Below are 16,192 nucleotides of genomic sequence, written 5' to 3'. Positions count from 1 at the left end.
TTATGATAGAATTATTAAAATCCGAGATGTAACTTAATTAATTATATGGTATTTGCTGCAATAGTGTACAAATGTAGATCTTGTTTTATATCATATATTTTAAATTTGCCATGTGCTTTTAAATAAAATAGTAGTAGTAGTAGTAGCCATATTCTGCCAGAAAAAAAAGGAAAAAAATGGGTACCAAGTGTACTCTGTATTTTCCTTTCTTTCATAATAACTCAGTTCCTGGTAACAAATGGAAGACACCTATTTGTACCTTCATTAAATGTAATGAAAACTTTATTATTAAGACAATGAATTTTCAACATTACAAAAAGTAAGGAACAACAGCGATTTCGACGCAGTGTTTGTGATCCTTCCAGTTATCGAGAAGGAAATAGAATACAACAAGATGGATCCGGGTATGAAGATACTGGGACGAACATATCTCCAGAATAGAAGACAACAGAGTGGCGAAAATAGCTAGATATGATGAACCACCAGAAACGAGAAAACCACCAAGATGACTCCCAAAGAGGCGGAAGGACTGTTGGTCATCGGCGTCACAAGAAGAACAAAATATGGGTTAAACAAACCTCCCGACTTTCGAAAATAAGAGGAGAAAAAGATTTTTTTAATTAATTTATTGTATATTTTTTATATTAACTGACATTGTAAATAGTGGGAGTGGGTAATAAAAAGTTACGTAATAAGGGAAGTAAAAATGATTCTCCTTATAATAACAGTGAGTTTTCCAGTCAAAGACATGTCATGACCGTATGCTAAAAGTATGCCGCTTCATGTCACATCATTAACAAGGCCCATTTTAACTAACTCGGCAAAAAGGAGCCGCCAAATTATTAAAACTTCAAAGCCGATGGCCAGAAGGCGTGCCCGTGGCGCCGCCACCTAAAGACCATCGCCTTGCGACGGCCTCTTTTTCCGTGGAAAATCTGGAAATAACCGCCGCGTCGTGTTTTGGAGGGCACTCGACAAAAGCTTTCGACTGAGTAACAAACATCGGCGCCCTGTTGGAAACATGTGGCTGGAGAGCCCGGAGAAAAAAAAATACGACAACGAAAAACAAGTTGGCTGGATTTTGTGGGGAGGTTTCGCCTTCGGTCTGCCTCGTTCAGCTTTTTTTACGACCTCTCTCTCTCTCCCTCCCGCCGGTGTTAGTTCGGTCAACGTCTCGTTTCCTCGGACCTGCCTTTGTCACCCTAAAAGGACCGAAAAAAAAATCGCAAGTGCCATTGACAGATAAATTTTTGATAAAATGCGTTTTACAATGGCGAGAAAAATATACTTTTTTCTATAGGCGTTTATTTGCCAATATCGTTAGTTAAATACATTTATTTTTCCATGGTTGTCAATACTTCCTTCACCGTAATACTTCTCCGACAATTTTTATAGTATTAGTTGCATGTTTATGTTCAAAATGGGCTTAAACTCGTATCGACATTTCAAACGTTAAAAGGGAATTTTTAGATTCTGATGAATCTGATTTAATAATATGATTTTAACAGTATGAGGCTGGTTACTGAAAAAGTGGTTTCGAAAAGAATTGGCATTAATTGATGACCAAGGACCCTGGACTTATTTTACCAAATCTCTTTTATGGAGATACCTTAAAGGTAGTGTCTCCGGCAGTAATCCCGCGTCTTGTGTACATGAGACCATCAGATCAGATCATGCGGGACGGCAGATTTTCAACGTATTTACGAAATCAGTGTTCCTAAGAAAATAATAAAATAAAAGAGAAATATTTTTCATCATACAAAACCGCAATATTATTTACGGGTGCATAGTACCGGCCATTATTCTTAAACCGCAATTATTATATATGTAATGTTCAAGATAATATATATTGAACATAATATTTCGGCAATTCGGCAAAACTCCTTGTAGCAATAAAAAAAACTTATCGCTATAGATTCGATAATCTGAAAATAAAACGAAAAATAATGCCATATATGTCAAATATGATGTAATTATCTACTAACGGTAGTTATGAATCGCATTCAAAGTGCGATCGAGTAAACATAAACTAGATTTGAAATATGTAGTGGTTGTTTAATGGAGAAAATGACCTGACATAGGTCGTCAAAGTCAAACAAATATGCCACGAGCTACCTCACGGTCTAACCGCACTGATAACCGGTGAAGGACAGAAAATGAAATGAAAGTCATATTGATATGTTGCAATTACGTTCAAAAGTGATTGAATGTGAAGGAAAAGAGGCTTAGAATGAATTGAGCTCGTGCACATCAATCACAACAGAACGAGCAGCATTCCTCTACCATTCGGAAATAGATTACGGTACCAACAAATCAGTTACAATTGAATAAATGATAACCGTTTGTCAATATTGCTCATTAGTTTATGGGATGGAAATTCATTTAAACCACTTCTTGGCCAACACGAAAAATACAATAATTGTTTCCGAGTTTTGTTTGACGTAACCCACACTATGCAGAGCAAAATTGCAGAATATGTATAAGTTTTTCTGGTAACAAATATGTCAAAAAAATCTCTTAAACTATTTCAGATACAAGGATATATAGATAGATACACAAATGTGTTATTAAGAGAGCTGTAACTGCCTTATTTATTGGCTCACAATCCATTGCCCAAGAACTACAAACGTTTCTTCACCAGAACAGAAATTTAATAAAAATGTTCAAAATAGCATTGTGTCGGATGCTGTCTGACAGCTATAATATCGTCATCAGATCTGACAGAGCACCTGCTGACGAACATACGATGATGTTTTATTCGCCAACAATCGACGAAGTGGCTATTGTTATTGTTGGAGAAAATCTTCAAGATAGATGTAGATGATACGAAGTTCACGGGATCATATAGTTAACTAAAAAAATTCATGATACAAAGTTTCAATTTCACATCTATACCTAATTAGATATTCAGAAGTAATTTCATGAAGCTCCATATAACTAATCACAAGATCCTCAAATAGCAGCACAAGCATTCATGCTATGTTACAAAAATCGACGGAAATTCCTGCGATAAATACATTTTAAATTTCCCAGGAGAGATTTCGACCTGTAAAAGCTCCAGAACTATTAAAATTTCAAAATAACTTACAATTTTAATAATCCTCTGGGAATCGCATTAGAGTGGCAGCAGCTCTATCCCTACTCAACATTTCATGCGAGTTCTTCATCCAGCAGGGCAACCTACTGGAAATCATATCCATTTATTTTTAGTTTTCAAACTGGTTACTTTTATATTTCCCTTTCTAACTTTCCTGCATTTTGTTAAATATAAAATAATATGATCTACATATACGTTAAAATAATTTTATGGTTCCATTATATATATTATTAGTAATAACAAATCACAAAAATTAAAATTACTGTTATACCAAATTTAATATATAAACAAAATTATTTTACTGTTTTAAACAATAATAATATATATTTGTTATAGGGTAACATTTTCTATATTTTGATATATATATTTTTAAAAATTCCAGTTCAATTCATTGACAATATTTTGTTTAAATAATCGAGATATTATGAGCTTCTAAATGGTATTCCTTAAACAAATATTGAACCACATATTGTTAGTGTTATATTGAATATTGCTCCAAAGATAATGTAGATAAATTATATTTTATTGTTCTGGCCAAGAATATAGTCCACAAAAAAAGTGTAAAATAATAGTCTCCAGCTCATCTTATTCGATTAAGGAGCAAGTCGTACTTATTTTATATATTATAACAGATTTTGTTCCGAATTAAATCAAAATAAAATTATGTTTACGCAAAAATGTTACTAAAGGTCACTGTACTTTAGAGGAAGTACTAAGGAGCATTTTCTAGTTAAACAAACGTAATTTGCGAGCTTTAAATGTAGTAATTTTTATTTGCAAGACAGTGGATCACCTGAGCAAACTACAACTACTCAACTCTCAGCTACTCAGCTACTCTCAAATACTTGAGAAATATTATATTATTAACTAGAATACTGCACCATTCCAGAATATTGTACCAAAACATCCGCCAATTGCTTCAAGTATGCTGTAACATGTCGGTTCAATATTACTGTCCATTATGCTGGCCAGATAAAATGTATGATATTCTGAAGTTCCTCAAACAAAGATTGAACCTTTGTGTCTGCGTGTCATAGTAAGAACTTCATAATGAAGATCGCGAGATATTCATTCATAGTAATCCGGCCAGTGATATGAAGGAGAGTGAGAATAGCGAAACATCCTCCATATACTAACCCGTCCGTTAGAAACAATATAAACTATGATTTTTCGCATACTACATTCTTGCCACCTTCAACCCTCCTAGTTTTCTGATGGCATTCACTTAGCTAAAACAAAGCGTATAATACATTGAAATATAACCTACAAGACTTAGACAAGCCTTGAGTAAACTGAGCAATACATACGTATCGCATTATTTACAGGAAAACAGTTTTGCCAACCATATTATTCCGTTCTTCCCCTGTATTTATGGATAGCATTTTTCAGAAGTAATTTTGCTTATACATAGAAACTTTATGAATTAATTTACATAACCATTAAAAGTTATTTTGATATAAGTTATTAGCCAGTTTTCCAATTACTCTCGATTTGTACTTTACGAAATAGGGAATTTATAAAAATACTCCCACTATTTATCAACCGTAATTACATTATATTTAGCGAAATAATTTCAGTTTAAAACTACGAAGCTCACATAATTAATCACAATTTATATACGAATTATTATCCGAGAACGGAAAATTGTCATTGGTTAAAAGGACACAATCATAAATCATCTCTCGGCCATCACGAAGACGTGGATAGGAAAAAAAGAAACGAGAACAAACAAAAAAATAAATAAAAAAGAGGGACCGAGGACGCGCGGGGGGAGTGGCCTTTTACTGTTTTTTCATTAAACCACGAAAGAGCCAGTATTAAAAGTTATTTATTTTTATTATCTATCATATTCTTCGAGGACTGGATCGTGGAAAATTTTATCGGTTCAATATTTCTTTGTTTCCACGGTCGGTATAAAAGTAACGCTTGCCTGGCTCTATCGTAAATTTAGGGCCCGATCGGTTGAAACTGTTTGACCCTTTCCACGTTTTAGTGTTTTTTATTGGCGGCTGGATTTTTTTATATATATGTTTTATATGTAGAAGAAGGGAAAAGAGCCAGCGAAAATTTGTTTTCCCTCTGGTTCCTTCAGGTTTACATAAAGTCGGGTGGCTTGTCGTCTTCTTTGTTTTTTCTGGTGCTGGCCCACGCCGACAGAAAAAAGATCCACTTTAGACAGACCGGAATACTGACAAGCTTACATAGTTTAGGTTTTTTGCGACTGTTTAAGCCCTAAAACTTTCCTAGTTTTTTAAAATGGGCCCCCTTCGGGAATATACACATGGCTGGATATTATATTTTATATTTTTAGATTCTGTACCTTTATATTTATGTAAGCTCGAGATTATTATTTTGTCTCCTTTATAAGAAAAAAAATTATTTTTGTGATAAAGAAGCTCCAACCTGAATCCGCTGAGTATCGTTCTTAGTACAGAAAAAAACTCAGTTGTTTTTATCAAATGACTTGCTCCATCGGTCCATTAGAAGAAAACGATACGCCATAGTGACTGTAGGCAATAAGTCTCGAAGAATCAGCAACATAATTTAGTAGATTAGAAGCTAAGCTGTAGGTTTCACATGCTTCTTTTCTTTAAAATGCGACAATCACTGCACATTTGAACAACAAATTCTTAGACAAATATTACATTGGTTTGCATATATCTGTTGAATGGTAAAATAATTAATTCCTCACAAAGCTCTGTGGCGATATTGAGCTTTTGGTTTGAAGATACAGCGAACAGCTCTGAAAAACATATAGAAAGCAATCTGAAATATAGTCCTTTTGTACCAACTGCAGCGTATTAATCTGTTAACATAAGTAGAATACTAGAATACTGTTGTATAAACAAAATCTAAATATAATTTATGGATTTTAGAACAAAGTATCGAGGACTGCTATTAATGCTCCGTGATATATATTTCAGAAATGGCCATCTCCATAGAATCTTGGAAATGAAACCATTAACCAGGCTATTAAAAATTTTGACTCAAGAGAACCAGGTCTTGCATTGGTAAAGTGTGGTGCTACTACATAATAAAAGCATAGTTCTGATGTATAAGAAATTTTAATGCGAGAATCTTTAGTTTTTTTCTTATTTGTAGTAATTCAGGACTGAATAATATTACTAATACATGCATTGAATAAGTAATTGTTCAGGTACAGGTAGTCAGGTCTTCTACAGTATATTGAGAATCTATTAGAATCTATTTAAATCCAACTTCTACTTATTGATACTTCCCTTTTTTTACGTATAAATCCATGCTTCTTGCTTTTGTTCTTATTATTTATTTCAACATCCTTAATCCCGTCTACAATAAATCACATAGCATGTAATTATCCCGAATTTAGTCTTTGTGAGTTTTTTTGTAACAATTTATAATAAATAGATGTATTTTCAATGTATCTCTTACAGCTTGATCTGTCTATTATTTAGCTGCTTCCTCATTTGTCACTAACATTTCCCTTGTTCCTTCAACGTAAAATAGATTTCTCCTTTACGCTAACTGAATTGAAAAATTAAATTTATTAATACAAGAAATGGATAAATATATAAGAAAATATAAACCTTATTAAGCTCTAGGTATACATCAACCAAAATTATTGAAAGGCAGAATATAAAGTAACGGTATCTTCAGTATACATAATGCCATATTATCGGGTCTAATAGAAGTCATGTGACCATTTGATTGATTTTTTATAAATCAGCTTCGAACCATTCCTCAGCACAAACTACAAAATATTTAATTGACGTTATCTTCATCTCAATAATGCTGTCTTCTCTTTTGATAGCTCTCTGCTTAACTTAGTCCGGTGTTAAATTATATTAGATATAGAGAACTTCTTGGATTGTTCAGGTACAAGTTTTGGGTTACAACAATAATTTTGTTAAATATGTGTGAAGTAAACCGAATAACGAAAATAACATGTGGATATTTTGAAGCTTATTTTTCCTTATTGATATATTGTACTTTATTAATAATTACACAGACACAGAAATTAACTCATTTTTAAAACATATTCTGATATGAATACGTTTTGTTCTACGATAAGTAATCATGAGTTTAATAGTGTATATAAGCAATTAAATCATAACACCTTTTAATTATTAAAATTTTCTAAGACCAAATTATCAATTAAATGCATATATCCTCGAAATATTGTTCACTCAAAAAAGACTAGAAATCAGCAATAATATTGAGATACTAAACTATCAGGTACAAAAATAAAACTAAGTATTAAATAATATCTACCTTTCCATTTACATTAAATATATAAAAATCGAATAATTTATATTCAGATAGTCTCAAACATTAAAAGAACAATCTTTTTTATGCCAGTTTCACCACGACGTATACATCCTCGTGTACATCCATTACTACTGGGTTCCCTTCACATCTCTTCATCTATCTTGCAACCTGAAACGTTTTTCTTCACAGCGTCCCCCTCGCCCTTCCCATCCCTATATCACCGCGCGAAATGTTTATTTTCCCAATGAAAAACGAAGAATGAAATATTTGCGGAATGTTTCCGCCGCCGAGATCTGTGGAGGAACGTCTCGAATGCCTCGTTGCAAATTTCCAAGAAGAAAATTAACTTTCTTTTGTCGATGGGGCGGACGGGGAAGTGGGTCGTCCTGGGGACGACGATGCGCGTTATGTGGGCGCCCGACGGCCAAGGAGGGGAGGAGAGGTTCTCGTTTTTCTCGCGATTTTCTTTCGCCTCGGTAATGAGACATTGTTAAAATTCGCAGATATTTGCAATACAATTTTCTGCTCGTTTGATTCTTTTCAAAGATGCATTCGTAACAGGTGGAGCTTCATTTGCATCGTCGCTTTTGATACATTTTTATTGCAACTTTTCCATATTTTAAAATGTTTCCGCGATCATTTTCGCGAGGTTTCCCGGCGATATTGTTTCGTTATCTGTCTACAATTGTTGGTGCTGTTTTCACTCATTTATTGGGATTCAAAACTTTCTCTATTGAGGACACGATATGAATAGAACGGTTCAGTTACTGGAAATCTTGAAATCTTCATTAAAACATTCAATCCAACGGTATCATTTCTTGTTCATTATAGAGGTTATAACTTGGTGATATCATAATAATAATATTCTTATTACAACCTGATATTTTTGTTAAAATGTGATTAGAAAAATACCTGTTCATTCAACTACATAATACATTGATATAACTTGTGAATTACTGGGAAAAACCGAAAAGTACCCAAGACTTGCTGTTCCGCAACCTGACCTAAAATCAAAGAGATTGGTTTATCAGATTATTAATTTTTTTTAAATATGGGGTTGCACTAGAATGTCAAACCCATTAGTAATCCAACGATGCCGAAATAAAGTTCTTTGACCAATTACTAATATTTATGTCTACATAACTAAACATGAAATAAGATTGCTAAATCACAGCAACGTGGAAGCAATACAGCTGATGGATACCACGCAGGAAATCTGAAAATCGTTGTAAACCAAACCAGTCAAGTTTTGTTTATTAAGATGGTACTAATTACATCTAATATAAGATGTAATTAATTTTTAAAAAAATGGAAACGCGCGTACTCAACACTTCCTTTTTATATTTCGCAGCCAATGATTTCTGCAAAAGCTTCATCAGCATTGTTTGGGTCATGAATGGAATAATTAGATTTTTTAGTATCATACTGAACCAACACTATTCACTTTTCTTCCTTCTTAATAATAATTTATAAGATAAATTTTTTTATCTTCTTCTCCTATATATCTTTTGTTGTATATCTGTTGTAATTGTAATTTATCCTGAACCTATGTTATTATATATTAACGTTATTATATAAAATAATGTACTTTGCTAAGCTCTATAAACATATTTCCGGCTATTTTATACCCAGGATTGGGAAGTATATGAACAACTTGTAATTAAAATATAAACCTAATACAGATATATAAACCATATAACCAAGTGGTCTCAACAATATAATTTTGGACTAGAAGTCGTATATTTGGCTTTAATCTGCATTGTAACCACGTCAGAAATTATACCTTCATTATAACTATACATTCTTCATATAACTGCACATCCATGATTGGTGCTCTTATGGGGGGCTGGGAGATATTTGAGCTCGCTAGGAGTAGATTCTATCAAAGTGAATACTAAAAAATATCACTGGAGGATTATTTTGGGAAGGGTTTAAGCCTCTTAACTCCCCCTGGATTTCCATTTTAAAATTTACAAACGATCTTAGATTGTCATTGTCATTTTAATGCGTATGTGTTTTTGAATATTAAGATTATCTTTCGCACATCTAACAGGTTGTCTTATACAAGACAATTGACCTTTACTTACTGTTTTAATGATTTTGTAGTCTGAAATGATCGAAATTATTAAAAGATATAGATTCAATGTAAATTGCAACATAAGTTCGTTCATGTTTCAACTAATCGCTACACGAATTATTTCAAAACAACCACAAAATCTCGTTGATTATAACGTTTTAACTTACGTTAATCCTCTATTTTCAAACATAACCAATCAACGACATGGTCATACTCTACACGTACTCGTTTTTATCTTAATCAAATTGATTACACGCCCTGTCTCTCGCGTATAATTTCGCGCTTGTATTAAAAACGCACCTAACCTGATTGCTGACTTTTTCTCCTCGTCCGTTTCGTTTGTAAATAGGTAACGTCTCGGGAAAACGAGCAAAGGATCATGGCGGGCGATTATGCATTTTATTTTATGGTGGTTCTTGTCTTCCGCGTGGCCTGCAACGAGATGAAGCCGTAAGTGCACGGGCCTTGAGCCGTTACCTTCACAAGTAACGGCGTTTTCCGCAATTTCATCTCGAGCATTGTGATTTTAGTGAAGCAACAATTAGTAGAAACTTGTTACAGATTATACGGGTAATAACTCAGTAACACTTTAATAGATAATTAAAATGAATCATAAAATTGAACGAGTTGGATACCGTTAGATATAATAAATTCAGAGAAGCCGTTAATAGGCAGAGAGGAGCCACCTCGTTCTTTAAACCAAAACATTTTTGATCAAAATCTACTAGCGGATGTGTTTTTTATAATCAGAATGTGGTCATTATAAACTGTATTCCTTTTTTGTTAAACTTACAAAAATTACAAAATAATGTCTTACTAAACAGATCTAAAATAGCTTAACTACTTTTTTCTCTGATGCTTTCACATAGCATCTTAAGTATTGTATTGTTTTTATGTTTTATTAATAAAAATCCCTTTGAGATACTCGCCGGTGTTGTCAATACAGAAAAATAAAATGACTAACTACACCTCTTCCAGACGCCTATATTTCCAGAAAAAATTCCGCAGATTGCAATGGTTTAGATTGCAGTTACAGGTTCTATTTTGAAAGAACGATGTATCTTTTGAGCATATTCATATATCGACTGATTTTTTTGTTTTGGCATCTTTATAAGAAATGAAGCGTTGCTTATCACTCATATATCGAAACCACCAGTAATCACAAGGAGCGAGGACTAAAAAATACAGCGAATGGTATAACACTGTTCATTTTAATGTTTCCAAGTATATTTTCAGCGATTTTGCAATATGTGGTCGAGAATTAGAATAATGCTGAACATAACATTGTTGTGTCTTTTCGATTTTTGCGAGAATTGATTTATGACTGAATCGGTATTAAACTAACATTGTTCTTCCAATACGGTATCATCTCCAGAGAGATGGGAAATAGCTGATATATATTTCTCCCAATATAGGCTTTTTAAAATGAAAAAAAAAATTGCAAAAATATGTTTAGTTAAGTATAACGTAGGTAATAACTCTGATAAACGAACGTCGTTTTCATGATATACAGTGGTACATCTGCATAAATAGTTCCGACCTAAATATTTTAGCAGACGAACAATTTAAGTTTACGCCGCCATTTTTACAGACAACCGCACGTAGCGAGCATCTCCGCCGAGAAAATACCTCCAAATAAAAGAGACACTTTCGCGGTATTAAAATTTAAAATATTAACTTCACTTATATAGAGTGAGTCCCGCGGATGGGCCCGTATACATAAAAAAAGACCCGGCGCGGGGGCAAGTTAAATTTTTTAAGACCTTCGTGAATTCGTCGGTTGTTTTGAAGTAGCACTACGGTTATAAAATGCAGATTCCTCCTCCAGGAAGTCGGCGCGCGGGGGAAACCGATGGGGATGGGGCAAGAAGGGCGTGAGAGGGCGGGGGCGGTAGGAACCGGGACAATTTATGCAAAAATTATACAAAATATCTGGAGAAGTACAGGCGCTTTGGGGGGAGATACTTTTTTTTACCTTCGCTTTGATGGAGAAAATTATTTCAGATGCATGGACCACTGGGAAAGATAAAATTCTAAGCGAGAGATGCAAAGGCATTTCTCTACTTTTTATATTTAATATTTCGTACTCAACGTAAATAAAGTAACAAACGTAGTAAAATGGATAAACGCTTATTTTCTCCTTCATATTTTTGTTTCTCTGATTCAAATATCATAGCTACATTTGTAAAAGACACTTGCTAGTAATTGACAATGCTAGCGGTTAAATGGAGTAATATAGCCGGTTCAATGAAGCTATTCCACATATACGAAAGACAGCTGTTACGCGTATTTTGTTGGTTGCACAAAAAGAACAAGAAAGTTCTGACATTTTTATTAAGAAATGATATTTTAGCTACATTTTCATTATTTTATATATCATAGCTACACTTGTAAATACACTTGCTAGTAATTGGTTGCTATTGCCAATGATAGCGGTTAAATGGAGAAATATAGCCAGTTCAATGAAGCTATCCCACATATCCTGCATATACAAAAGCAAGAACTGTTTGTAGCCAACAAAATTCCCGCAACAAAAATTTCTGATTCTTTGTTAGGAAATGGGATTTTGTAATAAAAGAAAATTTAAAATTGTGAACTAAAGTGTAAATCTGGTTGCACTTGACGACGTTGCTTTTGGTTTTGGTGAATGAGTGTTGTATATCCTAAAGTAGGGGCAAAGCTGAATATTTGCTCTCTTGGGTCTTAACAAACGGTCATGTGTCAGTTTTAAAGACTAACATACGAAGCTGATAAATTAAGTCGCATGGAGCTTTTTATACACTGAGAAGACTAGTAGAGGATTAACGAAGAAGTGCTGGTAGAATAAAAAAAAAGTCAGGTGCCATCACAGTTGATTTATAATGGTGTCATAAGTTGTGAATTGTAGCTCAAAGCCGTGAATGGTTTGGTATAATTCATTTTAGATTCCTTTATCGTTGTTCAAAGTACCCTTCCATGCAAATAGCGCGATAATGTAACAACGAATGAAAATTTCGGTGGGAAAATGGAAATGTTGCCAAGCAACCTGAAGGACCACCACTAACATCACCCTCTCTCCCACCTTAACGAGGCGCAATGGTAAACAAACCGAATCGCTTAAATATGGCGCATGACTTTACCCAGGCGCACAGCGATGGGACTGATGGAAAGGTACGCCAATGTAAACACCATTTTAATGGTTTAAATTTTAATACGGCCTGGCGATTCCTTTATTCGACGATGTACGTGCCGCCCCGGCCGTGCCATTCCCCCGGGAAGCACCGGAAATTGTGCGAGTTGTAGAGGGAGGTCTCCCGGTCCGTCCCCGGGATCTTGGAAATCGGTATTTTGTTGTCGTAGCGCGCTCTCCCTAAAATATTTTGATTCCTCCTTTTTTCCCCGACGTCCTCGACCTCCTCCTCCACCTCCTTCGTAGTGTTTTTTTTTCGCCGCCCGAGCTATCCGCAGGGCATATAATGTTCACGGTATTATAAAATATTTCAGGGTTCCAGTTTCCAGAATTACGCAAATATAAAAATCACATTCCGACAACCTGCTCTGAATAAAGGATCAGTTTATTTATTTTCTTACAATCACCTTAGCAAAACGTTAAGTTCTGGAAAGCATTTATGATTAAGTACCACTTATAAGACGTCATAATAAAAAAAAACACTCCTTGTACCAGTAAGTAGTATAAGTGTGTAATTTTTGCTTTGGTCGGGGTTTTTCTTCTATTCTGCAGTATTTCGCACAAGCTTTCATCCCAGGTTCACTTAAGTCCTCTTCTGGTCCTTCTTTTTTTTTGTTCTCGGTTCTCAAACTCTTTTAACTTGTCTTATTTCTTCTATTTGCTGACTTTATGACCTCACCAAATAAGCTGGTCTCTATCTATGGATTCTTATAAACATTTTATATTAAAGATTTTTCTCATTTCAATAAGTTTTAGTAAGTCTCATGAAGCATGGTCTTTATGTCGTGTTCTGGTCCTTCTCTTTTTCCGTCTTCGCTTCTCAAACTCTCTTAACGTGCCTTCTTCTCACTGACTAAGCTGGCTTCTATCTATGAATTCTTATAAACATTTTATATTAAAGATGTTTCTTATTTCAATGATTTTTATCATGTCTCATGAAGAAATTCAGATTCTAATAACGTAGATTTACCTACAAAGCTCATTGTTCATTTTAGATTGCACTGCTTTGCCTATATTATAAAATGTAAGAAATAAAAACCATGTAAAATCTATGTAATAGTATAATATATTAATATATACAATATATTCAATATTGTGTAAAAGTTTCCACTCAAGTTGTCAACTACTTTCCAAGTTTTACCAATTAACATAACAGTAATTATTATTCTTGCATTGAATTGTTTCATAAATATTTTAGAGCCTCTTGTTTACCAACTGAGATTTATCTGAACCAGAATTACGGTTTTACATGGGTCATCAGCGTTAAACCTAGCTATTGACAAATCGGCCTTGAAAATATCGATCACCGTTTAATAAAACAATTGTATTAATTACTGATTGCTAATAATTTATAAGACCTATAGTTCCGTCGTTGGTTATGTCAAGGAAAAAAAGTTACTTTAGAAACTTTGAAATTTGTGTATTGCATCTTGCATTTTAAAATTACTTTTGTAATTGCGTAGGTATATACTTTTTGCTACATTCCTCCTTCTCACCTTTACTGTTAATATCTCTTCTGAATAATTCCTATTTACAGATGCTTTGTACCCCAGTTTCTTATTTTTTGTGCGGTCTACTCAATTATTCTAGAACATCATTTAGGGTTTCGTAATAAGCGCTGGACTATAGAACAAATGCATAGATTTGTAAAGAAAATAGATATAAAATTAATATCGTTCGTCTGCATTCCTGGACCTATTTCCGGCATTTGATAAAGTATGACACAAATAATTGTGTGTTAAATTAAAGAAAGTCCTCCCTCATCCACATTATCAGTTACTAAAATCTGATCTCACAGAGAGACGTTTTACTATGAAACAAGACGATGAACTCACTAAAATACCTCCAATATATTCAAGAGTTCTGCAAGGCAGTGTACTGGGCCCGATAATGTATCTCCTATATATGGCCAATCTACCAACCACGAAAATTACTACAGGAGTAAGCAGGAGACACAGCCCTCTTAGCGTCTCACGAAGATCCAGTAACAGCATCAAAGAGAATACAAACATACCTTGATAAAATACAACTGTGGCAGAAGATGTGGCATATTAAAGCATATGAAACAAGATCTATCCGTATAACATTCACTCCGTGTAGACTAACATGTCCACCAGTGAATATCAATACATGTCAATTTCCCCTAAATAATTGAATATATTGGTATTCTTGGATAAATATATTGGTATTCATCTGGACCGACATCACGTTTATATTAAATATTATATTCATAAGAAATGTTTCTTATCCACTGGACACATTTCAATACTCTACAGCTTTCCTCCAAATAAACGTATGACCATTACTTATCAGTTATTGCTAGCATATCTAATTTAACTTGTCGAAGTTCTTCATCGAGTTCATCATCGATACTCGTCAGTTCCCATTTTCTCAAATTTATTTTCATTTCTTTGTTTTCTCCCATTTTCATTCGTCATTACTTTGACTTTTGTCATCTTCATCACACTCTCACATACGCTAATTCTTGATATTAACTGTTTTTTGAATATCTTCCTCCTGCCCACCTCTTATGTCGTTCCAATCCATCTCTTATTTATTTACAATTTTCTATAGTTACAGTTTTGCTGTTCTGCCTTTTTCCTTTCGTTTTCTTTCTTACCTTTCCCTGTTTTTGGATGTATTCTTTAGATATATGACATTTACCAAATTATTTTAATTCCTCATAATTTTATCTCGATGAATCAGGTCTTATCTCTTAATTTTCTGGATTTTTTTCCACACAATTCTAGCTAGTCTAGGTTTCACCAAAGTTAAACGGCATTGGGTTGTATATGAACAGTAGTAAATTAATTTCTCTCAAAGTAATATTAAAACAATATTATTAAAAAATACATCATTAATATAAAGGCAATTAATTTAACTAATATTCGTGAAGTTTTCATAATTAAGTAAGCCTTTCTATTGTCAAACTCGTTATTAAAAATAAACAAATCAAACCGATAATTTATAAAACGACGAAAAGAGATCCGTAAATACAAGGAACAAAAAAAATTAATTTAAATTCGTTGAATGAATCGAATCGTTGAAACTTCCATCGGCCGGAAAAAAAAAAACACGAACGCGCCATGGCTTTCGTTTAAATTTCGGTTAGGAAAAGAAAAACTCCTAACTGTTTTGAGTGTCTTGCGTAAGACCCGACCGGAATAGATTCTAGGATGCCTGATAAGTAACAGATTTGTTGAAGCGTGAAATGCATTATTAAATATAATTTTACTTATATTTGTTGTTGCAAGTAGCAGTTTAGTTTATCGAATTTATTGGCAAATTTCCGATTTTCTTGATCAGGTGGATTAAGTAAGAGTTTTTGGCAATTTGTTTACTCAACTCTAGGTCTTTCGTCATTAGACATCCACACGTAATAATTTATTTGCTGAATATTATATAATACATCAGAAACCTTAATTTTATACACGTTTTATTCTAAAAACTGTATAAGAAACAAATGCCGAAAAGAGAGAAACTGAATAAAATAGGTTTCACAATTAACTATTCTTTCTGCAGGATTAGAAATCCACAGGGACGAGCGTCCTCTATAGGCAATCGCCGACATTGATCGTGGAGTTGAAAATTGAAGCCTATC

At 33.8% G+C, this 16,192-nt stretch overlaps 1 protein-coding gene across 7 annotated transcripts in view; it reads left to right on the top strand.

Moving 5' to 3' along the window:
• The window catches only part of LOC143198090 (irregular chiasm C-roughest protein), a 314,080-nt gene that overhangs the window by 180,054 nt on the left and 117,834 nt on the right, over positions 1-16,192 (top strand). The window lies entirely within an intron of this gene.

The sequence above is a fragment of the Rhynchophorus ferrugineus genome, unplaced genomic scaffold (genome assembly GCF_030347505.1).
Source record: "Rhynchophorus ferrugineus isolate W39M unplaced genomic scaffold, kcgeb_rfMv2 rfM6, whole genome shotgun sequence".
In the NCBI taxonomy this organism is placed as follows: domain Eukaryota; kingdom Metazoa; phylum Arthropoda; class Insecta; order Coleoptera; family Curculionidae; genus Rhynchophorus; species Rhynchophorus ferrugineus.
This window is presented reverse-complemented; position numbering and strand designations above follow the sequence as displayed.